The 14,639-nt window shown below is 42.7% G+C and overlaps 1 protein-coding gene across 4 annotated transcripts in view; it reads left to right on the top strand.

Annotated features, from left to right (window-relative positions):
* The first annotated feature begins 2,774 nt into the window (after positions 1 to 2,774).
* SATB1 (SATB homeobox 1) overlaps positions 2,775 to 14,639 on the top strand; it is a 100,768-nt gene continuing 88,903 nt past the window's right edge. The window contains exon 1 of one of the 4 annotated variants that reach the window (XM_027061919.2): positions 2,775 to 3,637. The gene's annotated coding sequence lies outside the window, so the exon portion shown is untranslated. Of the gene's footprint in view, positions 3,638 to 3,690; positions 4,356 to 6,104; positions 9,727 to 14,639 lie in introns of those variants that run through there. The other 3 variants (XM_027061921.2, XM_027061922.2, XM_027061918.2) reach the window with 3 other exon arrangements.

The following is a 14,639-nucleotide window of genomic DNA, read 5'->3' as shown; positions in this document are numbered from 1 at the left end:
TATACACACAATATACACTGTGGTAACTACTCTGGAGATAAAATCCCCACCTTTGGGTAGGTAAGTGGTGAATTCCCCTTTATTCAGGGTGTTTGCACTGATAGCCCCTGAAGGTTTGGTGGGCAAAGTAACTCCAAGAATACATTTCAACTTGGAACTGAAGGATGTCTATTTTCTCTGGTCTAAAAAAGAAAAAAAAAATCTATTCTCTCAAATATTCCTTTGATTCCATCCATTCACTGATCCACTGAGTTGTGTTTTCACATTTTGATGTCATCTGGCCACCAAATTCCTTGCAGGCTGATACTGTTTTATCCCTCCTTTGTATCTGTCTCACACTATTTGATAAGCAATATTTGTTGTCTATTCTCCTAGGAAAATAATCAGCTTTTGACACTAGCTAGTATTATTAACCATTTGATATGTTTCAGATTTGGTCGTCTTTCAACCATTTAAATTAGATTTGGACTTGTTAAAAAAAAAAATCTAGGAGCAGAAATGTATTACCCTAATAACTTTCAGGCAAAATACCTTTGTCCTCTGGAAAAAAAAAAAGCCTTACCCTAGTACCATTAACATCTTAATTCAGTATTTAATGTATTCCTACTATGTGCCAGGGGGCAAGGTTTACAAAAGAGTTTATCAAGTTATGTTACTTAATGTACTATACCCATCATTACATAATTCTGTTTTATAATAGAGCCTGTGAGCTCTCTGTTCAAGACTATTTAGGGGAAGAAGAGCAAATTTATAAGGTTGAGGCAAAATGTTCCCATGGTTTAATGCAAGGGAGCATATCACACCTTAAATTCGGCGGACTTAGTTGATGACCCTGCGGAATAAATGAGTATGTAAGAGAGAAAAAAAAAAATCTTTTTTTTTTTTTTTTTTGGTATTTCAATTTCTGTAAGCTTCATTTCAGCCTTTCAGAATTGGAGAATCAGCTGCCTGCTATAAGAAATTTCTAATAAGCAGTAATTAAAGACTGAGAATTCTTCCATTCCAAACCTGATGTCATTACCAGATGGAGATACTGGTACTAGTTAGGCAATTCAGCATTTTGGTAAATTAAGGCAGGAGGAGTCGGTGCCTCTTGGGTCCTATGGATACACAAAGTGGTCCAGGAAGGAAAACTTGTGTTTTGTTTTTGCCCATGGCATTTGTACCTTTTTGCTTTGCTTTTCAGAACTAGGAGTTGAGGTGGGCACTTGTGTCTTAGAAACGAGGGGCTAGTTCTCCAAAATAACACTAATGCATAAACTTTTAATATTCTAATGTCTTTGGAATTGTTGTCTCTGCGTAAAATGACAGTCAACTGAAAAAGACGGACATTCCAGTGAATCCAATACTCACTGGATAGGAAAAAAACTGGCATATCAGAAAGCAGTGTGAACACAAGCACTACCCTCCTTTATTTAGAAAAAACCACACGGAAATACAGCACAGTTGATGTGCTGTTACCAGAACTTGAAAGTAGAATCAACCACTGTGTAAAAGATAAAATAAGACTGCACGGATAGGAGGATTTTCCCAGCGTGCTTTATTCATAGACATCTGACAGAAGAGGACCTAACAGAGCTTTTAGGAAAAACTGAATTCTCAGCCCACAGTCACTTTCCAGGAACTTCACTGCAAACAGTGCTCCGCGCTGGCGGGATGGAGATTTTAGCAATCTCCCTCCGGCTTCCATACTCTCCTTCTCTCTAAATACAATTATGTATGGGGACTTAATGAGACAGCAAGCCTTGTGTGAAAGGAACTCAGAAAAGTGCAGCTTCTAAAAATACACTGAGGCGGCTCGACAGTCCTTATTGTTACAAACTGACGTTTTGCAGTTCAAGGTTTGAACCTAACAACTACACACACGGAGAAAAAAAAGTAGACTGTTTTTTCCTTTCTGCAAACCCCTTAACTTTGCGTAAACAGTAGTAATTTTCTGTTGTCATACTCAATGCAAATTTCCCAAAGAAGGTACAACACAAAAGACCTGTTAGCTTCCTTGCAACTGGGTGGGGGTGGGGGTGGGGGTGGGGGTGGAGGGCGGCAGGAGGAGAGGGGCAAAGTTGGTGGAGTTCTCCTTTCTCCTTAGCCTGGGGTCCCAAACCTCCTAGTCACTCTGCTCTTGGAGAGGTTTTTGGAGTTTCATTCGCCTTTTGGGAAGGTTCCCTTGGCCCTCTCGTCAGCCAGCCCCCTGTCATGAAATTCTCATCACCTGCCCCCTTTGCTTCCAGCTTTTTGGATTAACTGGACCTCAATTTAGGGGTCTCTTCTCAGTGGCTTGCAAAGAAGTGCAGCTGCCGACGGGAGAATACATATTAAACACACAGGCAGGGGCGCAGCGTGGGGGTCTGCAAGACTGCCCCCTCCTCCCGCCGCCACGTGCTCCTCTGTTGGGGGCATCGCTCTTGGATGGGGTGCTGAAAGGGGCGAAGGTAGGGTGGAGGGAGAGGGACAGAGCAGGCTGTGAGAAAAGGAGGCCCCCTAGGAAAGATCTTCTTGGCCGAACATTGATAAGAGAAAAAAAATTGGCCCACATGCCTCTAGTGGAGAGCGATACACCCCATGCGGGCTGGCGGGGGGGGGTGCTTCGGGGCCTCTCACCTGACTTCCTCCTCCGCTGGCACACACACTACAATCACCCGCTTCTCCCCCCCCCCCAAAAAAAGCCCAGCCAAACAACGAACAACAAGAGGAAGCCGCAGGCGGCAAGAGGAGGGGTGCGCGTGGTGGGGGCCCGGGAGAGGTGAGGGGGCAGGGTTGGCTGGCGTCGAGAACCGCGCCGCGCACCCCTAAGCGCACTCCCAGGCGCCCACACTTACCCCTAGCGGCTGAGGGTCCGGTCTTCGGCGCCAATCCCAGCGCGCGCCTCTCGCCCGCCCTCGTCCCTCCGGCCCGCCGCCCCCCACACCCCGGCCGGCGCGCTGGGAGGGAGCCTGGGAGCGGCGCGCGGCAGTGGCGGCGGCAGCGGCGGCTCGGGCTCGGCTCGGCTCGGGCTCCGACGCGCTCAGTGTAGCCGGCGGCCGCTGAGGCTCCACCGCCAGGGGGAGAAGCCGGGGCGGGCGCTGGGGAGGCGGGCCGGGCCCTCGCCGCCCCGCCGACCAGCCCGCGTCGCACAAGCTTGGGAGCGGCGGCGACGCGGGGTCCGCGGAGCCCCCGGGCGCGGCGTGCCCGGCCGAAGGAGCCGCGGCTGGATGCGCGCCCCGGGGGGCTCTGGGCTCCCGCTGGGGGCGCCCCGGCCGCTCCGGTGCGCCTCCAGACTGCGGGCGCGGCGACCGCCGAGCGGAGAGCAGCTCCCGCCGGCCCCTTCCCCCTCCCGCCCCCGCCGCCGCCCCCTCCCCCTCCTCCCCCGTTAACATCCCCTCCCTCCCCCCCCCCTTCCTTCCCTCGGCCCCGCGCGCTCGCTAGCTCGCTCCTCGCCTCGCTCTCCCCTTTAAACGCCCACTTCGGATGGGGAAAGAAGACAACTTGAAGTCAAGTTGCAATTAACTTCCGCGGCAGCCGCAGCTCCGGCGGCGGCGGCACCAGAGGCAGAAGCCGCCGCCTCGGAAGTCCGACGCCGGCGCGCCCGCCCGGGGAGCCGTTCCTGGTCGCGGGCCCGCACTCGACAGCCACCGCCGCCCCAAGCGCCCATGCCTGAGTGAGTTCTGCTTCTTTGCCTCTCTTCCCCCCCCCCCCCCATTCTTGCTCTTTCATGTCTGTCTCCCTTTTTTCGGAATCGATCCAAACTTCTCCGTAGCACCCACCCACGGCGCCCCTTCCTGGGGCGGCGCGGCGCGGCTCCCCTCTTGTGGACCTCGGGAGGCAGGGGTCCCCGGAGCCCCTTGCCTCGTGAACAGTCGGACCCCGGAGGGGTGGGCGGGTAGAGCGTGGGAGAGCCCCCGGGATGGGGGACTTGGAGATGCCATTCATTCTCTCTCAGGGTGTGGGCGCACTAACACACCTGCCCAACAAATCCTGGCTGAACAAACTCCTTCAGGTCATCAGTGTGACCCCTCTTGGAAGAGAAAAGGGGAGCCGCAAAGACCGAAGGAAGCAAACGGGAAAAGGGAAAGCAAACCTCTCTCTGTGCGCCCTGAAGCGGGGCTGGCATAAAGGTGCCCGGCGGAGTAGACTGGGGGAGTAGAAACGTTCCCCGCCGGATCGCACGTAAGCTCAGCATCCTTCCCCGGTCCATCTCCTCCTTCCTCCGCCCCCCGCCCGCGCGACCGGGTGGGAGCGGCGGCGGAGAGGGGCCTAGGAAGTTAGTGGCAACTTCTCCATCCCGGGAACACTCGAGCGCCGGGGCGCTGAAGTTGGAGCCGGGATTTTGAAAGCCGCGACTCTCCGCATTGCGAGCCCTCGCTGGCGGTCGTGAGGTCGGTGCTGAAGGGACTCCTGGAGTGAATGTAGGTTTGGAGGAGGGCTGGAGGCGGGAAGCGGTGCTGCCCTCTTAGCAGAACCGAGACATCACAGGTGCGGCCTCGAGATCCGCACCTTGTCTCCCTCCGTCGGTCCCGACCCGAGCGTGGCGGCCTTTTCCGAGCGCTTCACTGCGGGGCGGCGGAGCGTGGGTCTGGGCAACCAAGATCAGAGGGACAAAGCAGGCAGGTGTCAGGTTCGGGGAGTGACACGCGCATACGGGGGAAATGCACTGAGCAGGACTCTTGGGATGACTCCAGAAGACGGAAAGGGGCTTAGGGCTCTTGCTGGAGGTCTTGGCCCGGACCTCCACTGGGGCGTTGCAAATTTCACTTACTAGTGTCAACCACAGGATCGCCTCTCAAAGTGCCCTGCTTGGCAGCTTTGACCTCTGCGCCCTTCCTCGGCGAACTTTCTCCGCGGCATTACAGATTTCCAGGCAAATATTGTAAGACTTGGACTCTACATGGGTTGTAAAAGAGACAGGGAAAGCAGAAAGACGTCCTATTCTCAAGAGAGAACCTTTCTACCCGGACTGGCTGGGGTTCCCTGCTTGCATCCTTGGAGGCCAGGGGACCTGACTTTTCTAACAGGACAGAGGAGGTGTAAGAAATTAGTGAAAGGCGACTGGTAGGTGTCAGGTTTTGTCCCAAGCAGTCCCTGAAATCTCCAGTGTCTGTGCTACCGACGAGTAAGTCATGCCGTTGAAACTTAATTGAAATTTACACCCTATCTAAAGTGGATTTTTCTGAGACGTCAGGAATGTAAGATTGATTCTATAGTAAAACGTAGCTGCAAAAGCCAACAACAACAACAACCAAAACCGTACTTTAAGACTGGAGAAAGCCAAGGTTGAGGTGTTAGCTCTAAAACCCTTTAATCTGCTGTGTGGGACTAATGCTATGATTTAGCAGCAGTCCTTTATTTCTATTGCATATTATTTTAGTAGAACAGTAGTACATTCATATACTGGCTGCTCCAGTCTGCTGGCAAACATTAGCATTCAAGCTTACATTTTTGACAAATGTGCAGACAGGAATAGCATGAATAGGCATCTTAAATATTAACAACCTAAGCATCTGTTGTGAAACAAATTTAATATATTTACTCTGTTTTTCTCACATTGTTAGAAAAGGTTATAATAAGTGCATAATTTCAACTTTAGTTAGCAGAAGTAACTGGCTGCATCTTTCACTACCTCTCCAAGTGTTTAACACAGTCACCAGACATAAATACTTTAATTAACTTGGCTAGGCACATTATTAAATATACTTTAGACCATGTGTACACTATGTAAAATGTAACAGTTGCAATTTATATGTATCCTATTTGTGCACGTTTTAAGTGACTATGCATTTTATAAATATACCAAGCATGTTTGTTCTTCATCTCCATTTGACACTTATTACTTCATATTTTTTCTAATGGAAACAATATTTTAAATGTAGGGTTGTTCAGTCACATGTAATGCATAATATGTAAACAGTAGCTATAAAATACAAAGCATTGTTAAATTTAAGTATGGCTACATGTAACAAGATTATACAAGAGAAACAAAAATCACTGCTCAATTTTGTATTCCTTTCTGAATAATGAATACAAATGATGGATGAAAAAAGAACAGATAGGGATTTCCCTCCTAGAGCACTAGTGCCTTAAAATGTGTGTGGGGTAGGAGGTGGGGGGATCAAGGGGGAGAAGGGGGAAAAAAAGAGATAGAGAGAGAAGACCTAAAGAACTTCCACAAAAGTCTGAATAGTTATTTCCAGAATCAATGCATTCCTCATTTTCCCACAAGCTGAAATATGTAATAAATAATAGTTCTTTGTATGTAAAAGTATTCAAAAGGAATGCCTTTTGTTTAGTTGTGGTAGTAAATTAATATATTCTTCAGTTGATAATCTACAAAAGTTGTTCTTTTGTCTCCCAGCATCTTAAACAAGAACAACAACAAAATGAGTATTGGTTTATTTTTGCAGAGCAGTCCGTTGCCAGCTATGTGAACCTGTGATTGAATCAGCTATGGTATGCTGAGTGATGGTTAAGAAAGACTACATTAAATTAGCAAAGACTGAAGTATCTGAAGGAGACTTTCAATTATTTTTCTCATGTGACAGGTTGTGGATTGTAAATTAGGCCTAAAAGGTCAGGTGACAGGCACCTGTTCCTCATAATTATAAAAATCTTTTGGTTACAAACACTATTAAGCTAAACACAACATGGATATACAGCAGGGACTCTATAAAGCACTCTAGTGGCTTTTTTTCTGCTCTGTAAATTTCCAAGAGGGCCATACGTAGATGCGCCCCTTACACAAACAAATCATTTCTTCCAAAACGTGTTGTCTTGGATGACTCTTATATGAGTACTTGGGATTGATGAAGTATATAAAATAAATGCATACGACTGAATCAGTCTTCAGACTATGTCGAGACATGTTGTAGTTGAGTGCAAAAACATTATTTTTTAGCCCCTCTTTTTCCTTTACAATCCACTGTTTAATTATCAGAATTTGTCCATATTTTAAATAGAAACCTCCCCGAATTGCCTTCTGTCCTTTTTTAGATGAGTTCCCATTTTAAATAATGCCACGAAATATTTTGCTCAACACTTGTGTATAAGGAGAGAATTAGTTGCCATAGACCGTCATAGCTTTGTGGTATAATGAAAATGGGAAGAAATCCACATTTTACATGAATGCTGTTAGGAAGGGTATCATCATTTGATCTTCAAACTTGCCACATCTCTCAGGAGAGCTCAGTGATATTTCTATTAGAATTAAGGAGTGTGATTTGATTTTTATGAGTGGTTACTTTGAGATATTTCAGAGAGCAGAATAAGCATACATATTGAACAGACCCAAGTAGCACAAGGTTGTGAAATATTAAAGGTGCTAGTTGTTTTTAATTAGCAAACGAGTAAGATCTTTGAGTAAATTGAGCATCGCAGATTATTAAGTTCTATATTTAAATATGTTCTTTGTCTTAGCTTTGTATAGTTTATGCTTATTATTTTAAGTATTCATTCTTAGCATTTGTGATCAGATTACAGAATGGTCATTACTCTTGCTTTTCAAATTGATTTGGTTTTCAAACTCCAGAACTCTGGGGTGATTTTAACAAATTGGTTTACATTTTGACAGAACAGAGTTAAGTTAATTAATAGATCAGGCACGAAAAATCATCCACGGTGTATTTTCTGGTAAAATGAAAGTTATGTTTCAGCATCATGAGCATCAGGCTTCAGTAATCTGTTCCTCGTGTGGAATGAACACTTCCTACTTCGAGCTAGCAGGCACCTACTGTTTATTTACGCTGCATTAAACTGACAGCTCAGCAATCAGAGGAAAAATATTACTTACCTTCCTGAAGTAAATACCAGTTTATAGGTTAGCGCACGTATTTATATTCCTGTCACCACTAAATAACGGCTCTGTCTCCATTTTAATATCTACCTGTACTATAATCCAGGGCTTCAGGCTCTTCCTGGTTGGGGGTAGGGGTCGAGAGGAGTTTTTCTTAATCATTTACCAGTCGCAAAACTTTAAAGCAGAGTAATATCTTCTTATTTCTGTCGTGTGGGAACCGGTTGAAAGGCACGCTATGCACTTTTGCTTTACATACCTCAAATGTAACATCAAAACCCCAAAAGACTCTGCATGCCACTTAAAATAGTCATCTTAGGGCAACCTCAGGACCAACGGATCCAAACGCATTGAAGTGTGTGTTTGTGACACTAACTTTCTGCAAAGTTCCAACGAGATTACTTAAACTATCTGATTACTTAGAGAATAACTTTGATCAAGTGTGGTCCCTCCCAAGTCTTAGATGAAATGGTTCAGTTGTTAATGGAGATCTGCCAACGTGAGGACAAAGTGGGGCTCACTGATTGATCGACTGACTGATACTGTTGGCTTTCCTCTGAAAATAGGCTTGCCCCCTTTGTCTTCTTGCTAATCTGCCACATTTAAGAGAGATTTCAACTTGGTTCTGATACTAAATGCACTTGTTGTCTTCTTTTTAAGTTAAAAGCCCCTTCTCTTTCAAGACTCCTGGAAATACTGCTCAATATACTGTGAAAGCTGAATTCCCAAACTTATGATTAACTTGTGAAAATGCTTATTTTCACTTATGTTCTATAAGTAGCTCTTACACCATCATCTACACACGGTTGTCAATCTCTAATCATATATTCCATTGACATCAGAGCAGAATGTGGTCTTAATACAGCATATAAATCAAATCTGTTACACAAGGTTCTTCTTCTTCACTATACCAAAGAAAAAGTGTCTACTATGGTAATTTATATCTCATTCCTAAGTGCTATTCTCAATGGTTAAGTCTATTTAAACTTGATGTCTTCATAGAGTGTGATCAACACATTAACACACATTATTTAGTACTTTTGAACTTACGCCAACAGTACCTTTTGCTGTTTATTTTTTTAAAGTCTTTTTTAAGATCAGATATTTCATTTCAGAGTAAATAGATACAGATTGTGTGTATATATATTCAGGGTGAGATTTAGTAGCAGAGCATTTCTCCAGCATATTGGCCTATTTTTATTCTTTTAAGTTACTCTGCCTCACTGCCACAGTTGTTGCTGTCTGAAGGTTCATAATAGAAATTCTAATCACCTCTTTCAGTGGACTTTCAAGGATGTAATTCAGTTTATGTGATGATCTAGTTTAGTTATGAGAGATGAAAATTAGTTAACTGGTACCCTAGCATTTGTGTCCCTAGATTCTGCTGAAATTTATTCAGGCCAGTTATTTGACATTTGGTAGTGAAGTATCTTGTAATCAAAAATTAAGAGTTGGTTCAGTTTCCAGTGGAGGAAAGATCTTGCTGGATAAAACGTTTAACTGTGCAATATTTTATTACACTCATCACTCATTTTAGAGCCCGCTCATTGTTGCACAAATTTTTGAGGACCTTGGGGTGCAGGCTCCCCAAATGAAGCTGAAAACACTCACAAGAAGATGTCAGGCTGCACCTGGTCGTGCCTTTACTAGAATGTCTGTGGACCTGCATCGGCCCCCCTCCTCTGCACCCCTTCCTCCCCCTAGGTGTGCAGGAAGTGGAGGGCGTTGTGCTGGGTGAAGTGGGTGGACTCTACCCAGAGCTATGACCTGATTTGTGACGCACCCTCAGAACTGCAGTCATGGTCCAGCTGCTTCACAGGCAACTGGTAACACCTCATTTGGGGATGCTTCTGCCCTGCTAGCAGTGCCAGAGAGAACTTCGTCATTGTCACCTCATCAAAGACTACTTTTTGCGAGCTCTCCCATAGGGCTAGATTTGGAGAGCAGCCTCTGATATTTGGAGGGTAAGTGCCAAAAAAGTTCCTATCAGTTCCATATGGAGAATCAGGGCTACAGCCACAGGGGGAGACGGGGGCAGGTAGTGTTCGGGGGAGATCTCTGTGTTGGGATGTTGCTTTTTCTCAACTAGAGATGATTTGGGACCAGATACCAACAAAAATTCTTCAATGGGCATTCTTCTTTGGGTGGTGAAATATGGTAGGAGGCTCCCAGGAGACATTAGTATAGACCTTCTTTCCTTGAGATATTTAAAGAAAAGGTAGTAATCTGTGTGAGAGGGAATTCTTTACACGCTATTTTCCAGGAAGCCAGGCATACAGTGGAGTTGATTGCTGGAGGTTCCTTTCTAGTCTTACTCAATGGTTTCTGATATGCCGTTAAGAGCATATAAATGACAATTTGGCCTTTTAATGTTTGTAACAATAAGGACTTTAAGGTAAAAGCGGTTTTATGGTATAAATATTTTATTGTGATAATTATTGTAAATAAAATAGAATCTAGTATATGCAGATATCTTTTGAAATGGAGATAGTCTTGAATAGAGCGTATCCATAATTAGCTGTTTGATGCTGAATGCAATTGAGTTTTCCTGTTCCAGTGAACCAGACGATGGAAATCACTGGGGATTAACAACAGGACTATGGGATTCTTGAAATAGCAAACCTTGCCCCATTCACTGATAAACACATTTTATCAGTGAATGAAGAACTAAATTAAAACGCTTACAGTGTTCAATTTTAGCAGAATATATAGAATTGAGAAAATAAACCAGGTGTTTTCCCACTGTCTTTCCACCAACTGAGATGATGCCTGGATGTCCTGCTTCATGTTAGACAGATTTCTCCAGACTGTGAAAAGAAAGAACAACGTTTTAATAGCTGTTATCTAAGAAAAATCTTAAAGGTGGGCTCTCTTTGGCGTGGTTTAAGAGGACTCAAAAACAATTTAGAACGTTATCTTAAAAGTTAAAAAAAATGACAGTCTTACTTTGTATGGAGTCATTGTATGTTAATAATACTGTATGCTTATTAGTGTTATTAGAGCAGTAGACAGTTAATTACAGCCTTTTCTGAGACATGTTAACTGTATATTAACAGTCACGTTAAAAAAGAATGATGTACACTCTTGCATGCAAGTTGCTGCTTGCTAGACTCCTTTAACAATATTCCTTTAGAACGTATGGAGTCAGATTTTTCATCCAGAATCATCAAATTGTTTTCTACCACACTTAATTTTAAAACTTTTCACAGAATATAAGATTTTCTTCTTCTTTTTTTTTTTTTTTTTTGTCTTTCCTCCTTTCTTTGAAATTGTTACTGACTTGGTCACTTTTGCCAGTCGCATTAGAATTTGTTGTCCTTCTGCAGCTTTATATTTCCCACATTGTATTTTGAGACGCCTACATTTTCTTGTACTCTGGTGACTTTGGCCAACCAAAGCCATTAAAAGCTTCTGGAGTTGATTTAGCACCTCTTCATACTTCCTTTTGTAGAATGATTTTAGTCACTGTTTCTTTAGCCAAGTTATGTTTGCTTACGATTCTCTATAACCTGATATTTAAGATACATTGGAGCAATTGATCACAGAGATACGTCTAAGCCTATTTCATGTTCCAGACGTCAACCCTGGGTTTTCCTTTGGCTTCTGGCATGGCACAACAAAGGTGACCGCACTAGAATTTAAAGCTGGACTTAGCTTTACTTAGACGATGCTACCAAGTTGGTTAACTGAATTCCCTGGTTAATTCGGGTATGCAGACCTTGTAACCTTGTAATATGTAACATTTCAAAGTACACTAATATTCTCACTTTATGGATTTTTAGGTGCTGCTGTTATTTATTTCTACAAGGCATTAAAAGACCACAAAAAAGAAATTCAGTGTAAGATACATGTCTGTGTTCTATAAAACAGGAGAAACTTCATAGCATCCTTTGTCTTGTGTAGTGAGCGCTCCTTAAAGATTTGCTAAACTAATAATCAAATGGTGAATTTGGCTTGGGCCGATAATGATTTAATGGGAAAAGAGACTTTTTTCCTCTAATTTTCTGTTTTTGCTGGGGTTATCTGCACACTTAATCTCCACATGTCCCAGTTTTCTGGATAATTGAATGTGTTTCTTCTTTAACTATGTGCTGTCATTGTTTGACAATAGCAGCCGGGTCTATTTTACCCTCATCATCTGACCTTCAGGATTAGGTGACAAATCCCAGTGTAGGTCCATGGTCCTTTGGTGTTTGGTGTAGTAACGAACTGTACTGAAGTCAACACAGACCTGGGTGCAGGCAGGTCACCCATGTAATGGTCTTTGTGATATCGTGTAACCAAAAATACTACAGACTGCTGGCCCATGACTGATTGACCTGTACCTGTTCTTTACTAAAACGATTTTTTTTTTTTCTGGATCCCATTGAGTAAATATCTGTCATAATTATTGCATGAAAAGAAAATTTTCACTGTAGCTATATACACTGTTTAAAAATATTTTAAGATTTAGGGTACTTATTTTAACAAAGATTTCACTCCATTCCTTAGAATTCATGCTAGAGTTGCACTAGGATTGCGTTAGCCGCATCTCAAACGTTCTGAAAAGTTCTTTGAGAGTTATCTAAAAAAAGACTCCTGCTTTTTAAATTTATTTTCTTTTTGAAACGTGTATGGAGCTGTTTGCAAGCCAGTCCTCTTTAGTTCCACAAAAGGAAGTATTCCTCAAGCGGTGCACTGCTGTGTGACCTATGACATTATCATGCACATTCTGTCTCTTTAAAAACAGTCTCCTCTATTTGCCCTATTAATTGTTGATATGTTGCCATCCACGAGACAAAAATTAGAGCTGTAATTAAATAATCATGTGATGCTCCTTAGTGCCAGTGAGAGCAAACTCATTTTTCCAGGCCCTGATGGTCACTGATTATTGTATTACTACTGGCTTGCTTTATTTTTTTTAATGATTCTCTATCTGTAGATTACCTAACTGCTGTCCTTCTTTTCAAAATCAAAGAAAGCAGAGAACATTCAGCCAGTTGATTGGCTAGAGGTCCTCAGGGAAGTGAGGTAGACATACCTTACTTTTTTGCTTTTGGTCACCTGGTAGGTTCTTTGGGGAGGCTACATCAGTGGTGTGGTTGCCTGCCATTTAATTTACACTGGTGTTTTGGCTGGGATGGAGGCATATGGGGAATGCCAGGAGGATTACAAAAGGAGCCGGGTATTAGAATTCAGAAATGATTAAAATTGAAATGAAAGGATGCTGCTTCTTTGCCAGTACTCTGGCAGTCAGAATGACACATAGAGATTAGTTTCCACCTTCATCTTTTCCTTCTTTCTCATTTCCTCTTGTTTATTGTTGACACATTTTCCTTCTGTCTGTCTCCCGTCTCTGTATCTTTTTGCACCATTATGCATTCCTACTTCTCCCTCTTTCCTTAAGCATGGAGAAGCCTACTTCACCTTATTATAACAATAACAGAATAGGCTATTAATATTTGATATGCACATGATTAAAATCTCTCTCCCTTAAACATAGGTCAGCTGTATTCTTATTAACCGGCATGTAATTTTTCATTTAAAATACTCTTATTCTGCCCTTGCCGTTTCTAAAATGGAGTCTACTTTAGTAGTGATTTAATACCTAATGTTTAGAAAACTGTGGTCGGCTAGTGAGAAAAGAACTTACCAGTCATGGATAATCAATTATGCATGAATTCAAATGTAACAGATGGAATCTGGTGAGTTAAAGTTTCTCTTTGCCTTGGCGGGTTTTTTTTCTTATTTGTTTGTTTGACACCTGTCTCTTACATAGAGATAAACATCTAATGTAGGGTGTGATAAATTTCCTTATATCTTTATGTTCTCTTTAAAGTGAACTTGGTTTTTTTTCTTTTTTTTTAGTTACATTTGAGGGCAGAGAATTTTTTATGTGGTCTAAAAGATGATCAGATTCTTTTCTATCACTTTATAGATGCAGAACCCGATTCTGCTTGACTGAGGAAGAGTCGCTCAGCGGGCTAGTAAAGGAAAAAGCGAGACCCAAATCTCGGTTCCTTACCTTTTCTCTGCTATTCTTCCCGCTATGTCATTTCTCCTCTTTTGTAGGAGTTACACTATCTCTGGGTTTTAAACATTTTCTGATGAAAAGTGTGGTAGTTGTGTTAAATTACATAGTGTCCTATGGTGAACAAATGTTATCTGTGAACATGTATGATGTTACGATCTATGTATATCAGATACATGTATTCATACTTGGATGTTGGCCAAACAGTTGGATTTCCCAAGTCTACTGAGAATGTCCCAAGATTTGGTTTATATCCTAAACTGTGGCATGTGCCGGCCGCGAAGATGCCTTTTCATTTGCTTGCAGTATTGTAAATGCTTAGTGACAAAACCCCTTTGTGCAAAGTGAACTCAGAAGTTAATTTTTGAGAGTCTTGTTACTTCCATGGAGAGATAAGTTTAATCTTCATTAAATGTAATTTGAATATGTGTTTTTTTTCCAGTGGTAGAAATAACAGAATAGTGGGTATTGTCCATTTTTAAAGCAGTGCAGTCTCAAAACAGTTACAAGCTGGTCCCCATCAAAATTTTTCATAAGTATGCTGTTTGTTTGTCTCCCAAGGGGGTGTGTGTGTGTGTGTGTGTGTGTATGTATATAAAACACAAATGAAAATAGTCTTTACAGAATAAATAAAAATAAATGATTAAAAAATAGCCTCCAGGCTCACTAGTTCTGTGTTTAAAGTTATGCTGTAGCATTATTTATCAACTTTTTGCTTCGTATCAGCTGGAAATTTGCATGTATATTTATAGTCCATTTAGTTATCTAATGAATTAAATTCCACAATCAACACACGAGTTAAGCAAGAGGCAACTACAAAATAGGTAACTGGATGTGCCCTCGCAATAGCTGTACTGTGCAACTATT

Source organism: Acinonyx jubatus, chromosome C2 (assembly GCF_027475565.1).
Source record: "Acinonyx jubatus isolate Ajub_Pintada_27869175 chromosome C2, VMU_Ajub_asm_v1.0, whole genome shotgun sequence".
Lineage (NCBI taxonomy): Eukaryota > Metazoa > Chordata > Mammalia > Carnivora > Felidae > Acinonyx > Acinonyx jubatus.
This window is presented reverse-complemented; position numbering and strand designations above follow the sequence as displayed.